At 43.7% G+C, this 12657-nt stretch overlaps 1 protein-coding gene across 4 annotated transcripts in view; it reads left to right on the forward strand.

The window, feature by feature from the left end:
• LOC142590647 (alpha-N-acetylgalactosaminide alpha-2,6-sialyltransferase 5-like) overlaps positions 1-12657 on the forward strand; it is a 106398-nt gene that overhangs the window by 28257 nt on the left and 65484 nt on the right. Inside the window, exon 1 of one of the 4 annotated variants that reach the window (XM_075703018.1) lies at positions 8969-9076. The exons of 1 other annotated variant lie outside the window; for it this stretch is intronic. The gene's annotated coding sequence lies outside the window, so the exon portion shown is untranslated. Of the gene's footprint in view, positions 1-8968; positions 9175-12657 lie in introns of those variants that run through there. 2 more of the 4 variants (XM_075703021.1, XM_075703020.1) reach the window with 2 other exon arrangements.

Consider the following 12657-nt stretch of genomic DNA (forward strand, 5'->3'; position numbering starts at 1 on the left):
TGCTTACAATAAATACATTCCGTAAAGGTGAACGACTGGGATCAAACTTTGTAGTAGCACCGTAAAAAGTGCTGCCATACGTATCAGCCACAACGAAACTGCTGCACGTCCAACCTTCTTCCTTGGAGGCACTTCTATAAAGACTGTTCGGGCCCTTCCCATTCTGGGGGTAGCATTTAGCTGTTCTCTCAACTTTTCCGCATATGTCACTAGCACTGTATGTAAGCACTGGCCCTTTCTTGGGTTTGTGTCCCGTGTCTCCCTTCCCTGATGACCTAAGGTTTTCCGAGCATTCTACACTTCTATCATTCTGTCACGAGTTGAGTACTGCTCATCAGTATAGTTCCCGTACCAAACTCTCGACGCTAACAAACTTAAGCTTGCTCAGTGCCGGACAATGCGCACCCTTTACTCCCGTCTTTTCGGTTGTCACAAGCTCATGCCAGCCTTCGAGGATTGCCTCAAACCCCTCAAGTAGCACACCCTGCAATACCAACGCAACATTGCACTAATCTATACTGCAGGGTGTTTTACGACTCTCTGGACAGCACTAATCTTTCTTCAGTTCGTCTGAACGAGTGGTCAGCACAGCCTGAGCCCTCATCACGCCTCTATGGCCCGACACCACAACTCCATGATTATATCTCGCATGCAAAGCTTTCTCTCCACCCCCCTGGCGATTTGGATTCTTCTTCCTTGGAACCAGACTGAATTAGCACTCCTGTGTGTTGTGCACCTGTCGAATGTGTGCGTGTGTGCCGTGCTGTGTTATTGAGCAAGTGTCTGTGCACGTGGAGGGGAAGGAAGTGTCTTCTGCATCCTGCCAATTCCTGGTCTAGATGGCTGGTTATCAGATGCTCTAACATACAGGCGTCAGCCTTCTTTTAGTCTAGTGTGCCAAGTTACCACTAAAATGATTATTATTATTATTATTGTTATTATTAGAATCATCACTTTGACCACGTTGATTGTGTTGAAGCCAGCGTGACACATAATTCAAAATATTTCTGGAGCTTTGTGGGCTCTCCCTTCTAGAGAGAGTGCCAAAGACGTACGTCTTCATGAAAATAGTGGTGTTCTCTCGAACACTGCTGATGCCTTTGCAGAACATTTCTGTTTGCTATACAGTGTGAAATATGCTTCAAGTAACCTTCCTTCTCAGTCTGGCACTGTGTATGCTAACAGTCAATGAAAACCTCGTTTCCAAGTATATGAAGTGCCTTAAACTTTGCCTTAAACTTTCCCTTTCTTGTGGTGTTGATGGTATTTCCTCCACAGAGCTTAACCCTTTGAGACGCTATCTACACAATTGGGCACAGCAGGAGCGTGCATCAATAGCAAAAGCACTGATGAAAGTAATGGTATTTAAAATGTGTTTCATACATCTTGAAACACTTATTATTGGAACTGTGCTGCAATTTTGAATAACGTGCAGAATGTTTTAACAAAATGAGTGGGAAGGTAGACGGCTGGGTGTTGTTACTCTGTGTCAGTACGTTGTATGTAGCGGGTTCACTTCTTTCATTGTTTTTTACAATGTCGTGCACCAGGCATAATTGTCAAGTGGCTGGATAAGTGCTTTTCAAGCTTTTCAAAACACGAAATAGTACATGTTCTCATATTTTGTGTTCCTGTAGTGAGTTTTCGCATGGAGTCGAAATTTTGTAAACTTGACAAAACTCGCTAAACAATTGAAAATTTTTAATGTTTGCTGTAGCTGTACACTTTCTACGATTCTGAGTATGCAAGAAATGTGGTGAAAGCAACTTTTCAATCAGCGGGATAAAGTGGTGTCTGAAAGGGTTAAGACGTATGGAAGCATACTTGTTCCTCGTTCTCACAAGCATCTTCAATAATTCCCTAAAGTCTAGTACCTCTTCTAGCACTCGGAAGGTAGCATGAGCATTGCCTATGCACAAATCAGGTGCTGGATGTGCAGTTACTAACTGCCGACCTATATCTATCCTCTTCAGTACGTCAGGTGTTTGAATCGATATGGGATTCCTCGCTTTCTGTTAGTGCTAAGAGCATTTTAATAAATGAACAGCATGACTTTGTGTGCCGACAACTTAAAACTATTTCAGACTGTCAACAGTGTTCACCACTGCATCGACTTCCAAAAAGACATTTTTTCACTCTCAAACTGGTGCAGAAACAATAAGTACTCTTAAATGCTTCCAACACTATGGCATTAAGTTATATGCACAAAACGCACCATGTGGAATTTTGATACACCCTACGTGATGCTCCACTCCTTCGGGTCGATGAAATGAAAGATCTTGGTGTGTACTTCGACAAAATGCTAAGGTTCTCTTCACATAGATAATTACACAAGATGCCCTTCACGCTCTTGGAATTGCATGCCGTATATTGCATGATTTCCACTCACCTGTTGTATTTCTGAAATTCTGCTGTGTGCCTCCAACTACTAGAGTATGCCTCTGTAGGAGGGGGGTGCAATGAGCAAATCTAATTCTGACCTCATTGAACGCATCCAGAATAAATTGATGTCTATCTTCAAGCACCACTTTTGCCATTCTGGCAACCAGTTGAGCCTTCTCAAATATACTTCAACTCGCACCTCTAGATTCAAGTCTTAATTAATCGCACCTTTTGTTCCTGTATAAGGTGGTCCATGACATTATACATTCCTTAAAGCTCGTTAAGTGCACCAGTACAAAAGCTCTTTAGCTGTTCCTGGGCACTACAATGAAAATTTGAATGATTGATTATTATCGTAGTATAAAATTGTGCTTTTTAAGTATGTACTAGTATACTATTTTAGTGCAGTAGCTTTTGTGCAATAAAAAAAGGCATGAATTAAGAAGAGAGAGAGAAAATGATAAATGAAAGGTAGGGAGGTTAACCAGGACTGAGCCCGGTTGGCTACCCTACACTGGGGAAAGGGTGACAGAAAGATTAAAAGAAGGGAAAGTCCACTGGGGATATCAGTCGGTCACTCAGTCCGGATCACAGACGCTGACTCAATCCGGTATCTTTCAAATATTGCAGCAGCGCTTTTGTGGCCTTTTGTAGCTGCGATCTGCGAGGCCATGGTCCCAAGATCTTGTTCAAGGTGAACGGCTTTCCATCTAGCTGTTGAGAGCTCTGCAGAGGTCTTGTCTTTCATCTTCAAAAGATGGGCAGTAGCACATTAGGTGTTATATGGTTTCCTCGACACCGCAGGCATTGCACTCGGCGCTATCAGCCATTCCAATCAAAAATGAATATGCACTGGTGAATGTGACGCCCAAACGTAAGCGGCACAGCACTGTTTCCTCATTTTGCGGAAGACTTCGTAACAGCCGCAGTTGCGTAGAGGGATCGAGGGAATGCAATCGATGTTGAGTGAATTCAGGTGTGTGCCACTTTTCCAATGTCAAAAGAGTGCGCTAGCTTGCCTAAGTGTTGGGCTGCGTCGGACCGCGATAAAGGTATAGAAACAAGGGTTGCTTCTTCGTGGGCTTTCCTTGCAGCTTCGTCAGCGAGGACGTTGCCGGAGATACCGCAATGACCAGGCAGCCACTGAAACACGACGTCGTGTCCTTTCATGATCATGTGATGGTGCATTTCTCGTATCTCCGACCCGAGTTGTTCACATGACCCGCGACGAAGAGATGACAGAAGACATTGTAAGGCCACCTTTGAATCGCAGAATATTGCGCACCGATTAGCCGGTTGGTTATTAATATAATCAACGGCACCTCGGAGGGCAACAAGCTCCGAACCGGTCGATGTTGTCAAGTGAGAAATCTTGTATTGGGTGCTTAGTGATCGTGATGGTATAACCACTGCGCTGGTGGAGCTGGTCTGAGTGGAAGAACCATCCGTATATATGTGGACTCGATCAAAGTAGAAAGTGTGCAAACAATCCAGAGCTGCTTGCTTCAAGGCCAAGGTAGGCAGGACGGTCTTCTTTCTTATCCCTGGAACCGTAAGACGCACTTGAGGTTGTTTTAAACACCACAAAGCTGAGGTTGAACGTGCTGAGGGTGTGAAGCCCGATGGTAAGGAGGCACGATGGATGCTGACCTTGTTGGAGAAGGACGCCTGTGGTCGTCGTTCTGGCATGAATTAAGAAAGTGCAATAATATGCCATGTGCCTGATCATATGCATTGTGCTGTTAATTTGTTCTGAGTTTTAATAATGGCTGGCTACTGTATGCAGTGTTGTGCAATAAAATAATATGCCACAGCAATTATTGCGTGCCTCGCAGAACAAATTGAATATATCTTTCTCAGTCAAAACATAATAGCAGGCTGAAAACAATAAACTGCAATTTTTCTTTTTGTGGTGACGAAGTGTATAAATTGTGAAAATAACCTGTTTATATATTTCCTATACTATGCAAATGAGCTGCTCCCATACATTCGAATAAGTGCTTCAATAGTACGACTTGGCAAAGGGCAACGAAAGACTCCTATTAAAACCCTCTAATCCTCAAGCTTGTATTATCTGACGGTATGTCATTTCATTAATGTAAAGAAAGGCAAACTTGATATGTGGAAACCAGTTACAATAGAACATGGTCCTTACACTGTGAAAATGTTTTGTAGCAATACACTCAATGTGAAGGCCTCCAGATGCGGTGTTGATGCATCAAAACAACCTAGAATAATAGAGGTGCTCCATGGGCTAGATTTGGCAGAATCAACAATTGGGGGGAGACAAGATACGAATTACATACATATTAGCTATTCTAGTTTCTTTTTTTTGTGAGTGCTACAGGTGTTTCAATTCTGTTTTGCTGATTTTCTCAGAACCCACTTTTTCACGTTTATTTCATGCATCAACAAGCATAATTATATTGACACGGATGCTTTATCTGTATCCGGTTACCGTATTTCACCGGCTAAAAAATGTTAAAACGTTATCGCTCGGTGCAGGATGCGCCTGAACGTATCGGAAGTTTCGCGAATGTTATCGATGGTTCTGTCTGTTGTCGACGAACCTTGCTAATCTGATTGTATACGCGACAAGAATTGTGTTGCAGTTTCTGGAAGGCGCGCGGGCACCAGCGAATAGGCTGTAACTTTCGACGACTGCCGTATGCAAACCGACGCGCTTGACCCGCAGATGACATTTTCTACGATTGCCGACATTGCTCGCCGCTATCGTTGCGATTGAGCCGGCACTATTCATTTACCGTCACTACTACGTGGCAATATTTCCAACACAGATTTTTTCAGTTATACATTGCACGCCTAATTCTTACATAGTTGGCTGTGCAATAAGCTACCAAAAATGAAATGGTGCAACAGTTTTGGATATATGGCATCGTCGTGCAGGTGTTTGCAAAGCGATCTTGCAGACAGACGACGCGCGAGCGCTGATGTCGATATTTTGTACACTATTGTTACTTCAAAAATAAAAAAAACTGTTGCGGCAGGTGTATATTCATTATTCAAACGTGTTTTTTATATCTAAAAGCACATACAGATCACTAACTTATTGTTTCAAGCTTAGTTTACAGCAGGCTGTTTTAGGCCGGACTTTGACGGATGAAGACGGAATAGACCAGCAACAATGCGCCGCAGCCGAGGAGCGAGCTTCGGCGCGCGTCGGAGCTTGTCTCCAGTGGTTGCGCGCCCTTTCCCTCCAGCCGAAGCGAAGCGACGCGTTCGCTTGCCAGCGCGCGCCAAAGCTTTCGGCGCGTGCCAGTGGTTGGGGCATAAGCCTGCAACACATGTCGCTATTTTAACCAAGGGATGGCTGGTACGCCGGGGCTGTACAAGAAGGGGAGGGAGGCGGCATTGCCGCATTCATGGCGAGCAGTAACAGACATGGCCGAAGAGCAAGGACAGATGCAGAGACGACGCCGTAGTAGCGTCGGGGTGGGACAGATGACGCCGAAGGCACCGCCTTCGAATGCACAGTGCAAAAATCCTGCTTGTAAGGAGTGCAGCAAAACTATATACTGGGGTTGCAGAAGTAGTAAGTAGGGATCAAGAAGTTGCAGAAAGCGCAGAAATACTGCTTGAAATAGGAGCAGACGACGGGAAAGATGCCGTAAGAATGCAGTCGGCAAGCGCAACTTGCTGGCAGGCGCGATGTACTTGGATCATCCTCGTCGCCAAAGTGTTACGTCGGAAAGGCGACGGAACGCGCTGCTCAGCAGGACATAGCCCAGGTGCCAAGGCTAGTAGCGTCCTGGCAGAATCCGGCGTCCATGGCAGCAAAACGGTTTCTAAGGAATCTTGAAGGCATCGTAGTACGCACAAAGGGTTTAGCCTCGTCTCCAAAAAGCTACGTCCGCATGACCGCCATGAACGCCATGCCGGGCACGTTGGGCACACCGGGACGGTGGCCTGACGACACGGAGGCGCAGACGGGGACCGAGGCAGAGTCCGTTTATGGTCATTGCGGCGCCTCCGCGTCGATACGTCAGCGCTCCCTGAGGGCGAGCCAGTTACTGTTTGAACCCGAAACCGCCGATATAACACTGGTCATTGCAGATAACCTCCTGTTTAAGGGGCCATCTGCTTTGGCAACGCATAATAATGTTGTGTTTGACATTAAAACCTAGAAAAAAAATTACCTACAGAAATTCTGCACCAAGTCCTTTGAACAAGACCCAGTTCGCACATAACTGACATTTTAACGCTAATCTATTCAGTTAGTGGTTGGCTACATAAACAATCTCTCAGCGCTTCGCGAAGTGTACAACCAATCACAACATCATGTTTACTTTCGACCCCACCATATGGCACTTTATTTCGCCGCACACAATCCGAAAACACAGCACCCTACGGGTTGCTGTCCTAAATCGCATACTGAAGTTATCCGTAATGCTGTTTAGGCGCAAAATGTTAGCGCCTTCTGAGCAATTCGCCTTTAACCATCAATTCTAATCTTTCCCCGTCTGGCGTCCTGACTAGTTGTAGGTGTCCTCTGAAATTCCAGAGATGGTGTATTCTCCGGCACCAGGCAAAATTCAACCACTTTGCGCAAAATCATAACCAGCGTGGAGAACATCTTACGCACATTTTGTAAAATACTCGCATGCGCTTTCCCTCTGCATTCTCTACGCCAACTCTCCTAAGTGATCGTATTTCTTCAGAACCGAATTTCGCATAGTAGTGCACGGACGAAGGTCGATTACACTGGAATTATTGCCACTAATCTGAAGAAGGAAAGTGAAATGTTGCTTTGTTCCTGGCCTCTTCTGAGGCCAGCCTTGGTCGGTAGAAGTCAAGCGTCTGAAGTCGTTCCTTTATTTCCCAGGTTATGTTTTCTGCAAGTTCACACATGTGGAAGTTCAACGAATTCAGCTTCACGCATATCCTCAGTACTAATGCAATCAGATTTAATAGTGTTCTCACCTTTATCAACCACAAGCACGCACAGGTCACTGAAGTATTATTGGCTTGTGCAGTTGCGGCCAGTATTGCTGAAAGCAGCGCAGCCTTAGCGCATAGCTTGTTTCTATTTCGATCATTCAACGTAGCACACGCAGGAACTGCATTAAGGAAAAAAGTTGCGTCAACGGGCTGATTCGCGATACATTCTGAACCTTATACAGATCCAATGCGTATGTTGGAATCTCTGTGACACGAAGCTTACGCGAAGTGTTACGTATAGTAATAGTAATAAGTACATTTTACTTTATTGAGTTCAAACCAACGAATTCATACAAAAGGTGATAGACCATCTGAGACGTGCCCTTGCTATAGGAAAAATTCAGAATTAAAAAAAAACGGCAAATCGACATTTCGCAGCAATGACAGCTGCTGCAACTGCAATATTACACCTGACTACAATGTAGCATAGAAAACCGGCGCCAAAAAGCAATCCAATATATAGTAACGCACAGGTAATACCTGAAATAAAACTTGAATGTAGCAGTTAAGTAAAAAAAAAAAGACGTGGACAAGATATGTTAGAAAATAAGGCTATTGAATTCAGTGTCGTGCGCACAATTCGTAAAAATGTGCGCTGTAGTTTTCGCGTGCGAGTTCAAGAATTTTGACTTACAGTTTAACATTAGATGTGAGCTTTTCAATACCATAATTCATCCATGTTCTGTCAAGTTAATATGTATGTCGTATGTTTTAGGACACGGCTAATGCGTAATATCACGTGACATTTATAATTCACCGTACGGGTCGCGAATTTAATGTCACGCAGTGTTTATGTTTTCTGCTACACCGTTCACATTCTAACGAGAGGTGCAAACAGCAGTTCACGCGAATGCATATTTCGGGACGTGGGCGCAGTGATGTCACGAGGACGAAGATGACTTTTGTCGAGGGAAGAGCGAGGACAGGTGTGCACTTAGTACGAAGCGAGATACAGGTGTGCCATTATTCTTCCCGTTTCATTCCTGCGTCCATGCCTCGTGGAAGCTTGCGCGCTCGCATGCTTCCATGCATTCGCGCAAGAAAGCTTCCCTTCACCAGGAGCAAAACAGCACACGAAGGCTGACGGGTGTGACGAACTCGGTCGCTTCACAAGGACGCGAAATAAAAATTGTCTAACGGAGTCTCAGAGATGAGCTGCTGTATTCACCGAGCATGTTAACTAAGCCCGGGCTACCATTCTGGACATCGTGGAATGCCGCCATATTGTGGAGCATGGCAATGGCGACGTTTTGGGTCAATGAAAGAGGCCCACAATAGCCTCTGATTGGCTCAAGATGCCGCCATTACCACATTGAACAACATGGCGGAATGCGACAATGGCCACAATAGTGATTCCAGGTGCCATCTCACACACAAAAAAAAAAGAAAACTCGGTACCTGTGCGCAGGCGCTAACAGCGCATGCGCAACACCCGTGGACGTCTCGCGCTCACAGTAAAAACAAGCAGCGCCAATGCGCAGACGTCTTGGCCCCGTGCCAACGAGCAGTGCGCGTGGACGGACGACGCTTCTCCTCAAGGCCGGGGACGCCCTGTCGAGGCGCGTGATGATAGCATCGCCCCTGGCAGCTCCGGCGAGCGAAGTCACGTGCACGCATGCGTCTTCCGCGTGCGTCTCGCGTCTGCCCGGACGGCTCCGCAGTCCTCGCCGAACTCTCGGTGGGGAGTTGCGCTGTGCTGTTACAAGGTGTTATTAAGATGTTTTCAGCTACACAGGTAAGCGGCCGGTTTATTGCAGTCTGGCTTCTATCCGATGCTTGCAAGCTATGCGTGTCGAACGTCCTCTCGCTCAAGCAAGTATCCATCTGTAAAAGGTGCGCTGTCCTTATAAACACAGGGTGGCTGCTGTATGATGTCGACTACGCAAACACACGCTGCGCCTATGTTGAAGAGCGCAGCTGTTGTTATTCTGCATTTTGTGATAATAACTGCACGACGTTGTTATATTGTTACGCGTACCTTATGCACTAGGCTATTTACCATATATTTACACTTAGGCCAACGGTAGCCAACATGGCGACCATGTAGCAATTAGGAACACGTCTTCCTCCTCTCCAGTGCAGCCACACTGTGGCGGTGGTTTGGTATCATCAACCCCGGCCAGCAGTAGAAGCACCGTCCCGGTGCTGAGCTACACATCCGTGGTTGAAGGTGTGTGATAGGGCTTTAGTCTCGGTACGTGTACTATGCCTCTTGCACCTGACGACAAACGCTTAGGGGTCGGTGGAGATGAGTTCATGTGCGTTTAGATGAGTTCAGATGAGTTCAAGAAAATTCATTTCAGAACCTTCGTACATGCCGTCGCGTCTTCATCGTCTATTAGACGTGTTCATTCCTTTCTGTCGCACCAATGTTTTCTCCGATTCATTTCTGCCAAGAACCAGTGCCAACTGGAACCTCCTTCTCCCCTCTATCGCCTGCATCGAGGAGGCATTATCTTTCAAAATTGGAATACCTGATTATATATTGAGTTTATCACTCTAAAGACTAATAATTATTTGAACGTGTTGTATTTTTATTGATTATTGTACCCACCCCCTCTGTAGCGTCCTTCAGGGCCTTGAGAGTACTGTAAATAAATAAATAAATATGTGACATCGATTGCTTATCACACCACAATATTTTGCTCTCTTTAACGGAGAAACACCGCTATGTGGTTTTTAGCTTTTGGTAGCGCCGTGATTTACTGCCAAGTCAGTGACGCGTACACTTTTTTCACGTATCTCGATAACGATACTCTGAAGTTTCGGGTTGGATTTGATAGAATGTACACGCATTATGCAAGGAGTGCCAGTGCGTGGAATCAGAGCACTAAAATTTTTGTCTGATGTTTGCTCATGTCTGCAACGCTCATCTAAATTCTTTCAAAATATCGACAACTCAGTAATCTATTTTGTTGGTGTTGTTGTTTTTACCGAGAAACAAACGTGTTTTTTTATTGTGAATTTTCGCCCCTCAAGTGTTTCTCGGAACATGAGGTTTCTATGGAAGTGGCACTTCGTCGCATATTGTGCGGGCAGTCTGTTATCGTTGTGCTTGACATTTCTGCGCTCAAAACATCTCTCTACTTGTAGCCGATGTTCAACCGGTCAAATTAGTCTGCTGCAGTAACAGTGGTGCAGGCGAAGAATGAATGAATGAATGAATGAATGAATGAATGAATGAATGAATGAATGAATGAATGCTTTATTTTTCAACAGACCTAATACAGAGCCTGCTAGAGGGGCAGAGGCTAAAGGCTTAAAATGCCTTACAAAGGCCTCTGACCTTTTAAAGTTTGGCAAGCGGTTTTAGGCAAAGATAACAGTCATGCTTTCATCACAAACAAACAAAAAACACGGAAAAACACGCAGAATATAACCATTTTACATTTTTATAAGAACAGTATCTATGTCTATGCATGTCTGTATTACATACATAATGTATGAAGTACATATATACATTGAACATACATGTCACGTGCGTCTTCTTTTTAGTTATGCAGCTATATTCATACAACATACGAAGATGTTTGTATACACACATACATATCGCACGCCTTTGCATATTTACACCACACCAAAATATATCAAATAGTAAGTGGATAAACAACCACAGCGAACATTATTTCTGCGAGTAGTTTAATTCTGAAATGATTATTACATTTTTGTTATTTTTGAAAATACTTATAGTGGTACTGAAATCCAATTTTTTCTTTGACCTTATATAATACATCAGCTACTATATATTCCGTTTTCTGTCGTCCGTGTTCAGTTCGTATTTTAGGAGTGCGTCGTTTTTGGAATCTTAGACAATAGCTAGGGATTTTTTCATCTTTTGTGTAGAGTTTGTTTTTGTGTATTAATTGCAATCGCTAGAAATAGTATAACTGGTCTGCCCGCAGTATACCATGTTTTATAAATAAGGGAGCCGTTCTTAAATCTTGCATTTCACTATAATAATTTTCGAAAAACCGTAAAATCCTTTTTTGGAGTATAACAAGCTTGTTGGGATTTGTTTTTGTGGTGGTACCCCAGACAAGTAAACAATATGTAAGTTTGGAATAGAAAAGAGAATAATAAAGAGTTCGCTTTAGCCAGAGTGGTATAAGGTGGGTTATTCTGTACAAACATCCAACTGCACGTGCTAAATCTGAAAGGAGATAATTTATATGTGTAGTCCAACTTAATTTGTCTTGAAACCATACCCCGAGAAATTTTTGTTTTTCAACATGTTTAATTACGCTTTCTTCAAATTTTAGCGCTGTGTTTCTGTACAATGGTTTGTTGGTAGGACGAAATATCATGTATGTAGTTTTGGAGGCGTTTAATGTCAGCTTGTTCTGTTTTAGCCATCTGGATAGATGAAAAAGATATGCATTGGCATCACGTTCAACTGTTTCAAGGTTATGGGAAGAAAAAAATATATTTGTGTCATCTGCGTACATGATGACGTCAGAGGTACCAGGGATAGATACAATCTCATTTATAAAGATGATGAATAATTGTGGCCCGAGTATGGAGCCCTGAGGGACGCCTTGTTTTATTCTCATTTCCGTTGAAAAGGCTGCGTTATTCTTTACAAGTTGAAAACGATCTGATAAGTAGCTTCTGAGAAGATCAAGAGCAACGCCTCGGACTCCATACCGGGATAATTTGTTTAGTAATAAATCGAATTGTATAGAGTCAAAGGCTTTCCTGAGGTCTAGAAACAGACCAAGCCTATATTTCCTATTTTCCATATTTTCGATTATTTTGTCTTTGATATTTACTAGAGCCTGCTCAGTTGATTTGTGCTTGCGGAAACCATATTGATTTTCTGTTATTAGTTGATGTTTTTCAAAGAATACCAGGAGTCTTTCATAAATAACAGCTTCAAAAATTTTCTGTATTGTGGGAAGTACAGCTATGGGACGATAGTTCGATAAGTTGTTTGCACCACCGCCTTTATAGATTGCAGTAACTTTCGCCGTCTTTAACTGCCTCGGAAAAATGCCTTTTTCCAGACAAAAATTAACGATGTGACTAAGTACCCCACAAATTAACGGCGCAACCAATTTTATTTCAGCTGGACATATTTCATCGATCCCTGGCGCTACGTTATTCTTAAATTGTTTTATTATATTTGATATTTCTAGCGGGTCCGTATGCTGCATGTAGATAGATTGAAAGATTGTAGTTGCATTGAGAGCTCCATGATCGCATTCTGTTTCACAAGAAGACACATAGGAACGGGCGTTAATAACGTGAGTATTCATAGCATCAGCCAATCTTTCCCCCTGCAGCGTTTCTCCATCTATGGTAAGCTGCTCACAGACA

Source organism: Dermacentor variabilis, chromosome 8, assembly GCF_050947875.1.
Source record: "Dermacentor variabilis isolate Ectoservices chromosome 8, ASM5094787v1, whole genome shotgun sequence".
Taxonomy (NCBI): Eukaryota; Metazoa; Arthropoda; class Arachnida; order Ixodida; family Ixodidae; genus Dermacentor; species Dermacentor variabilis.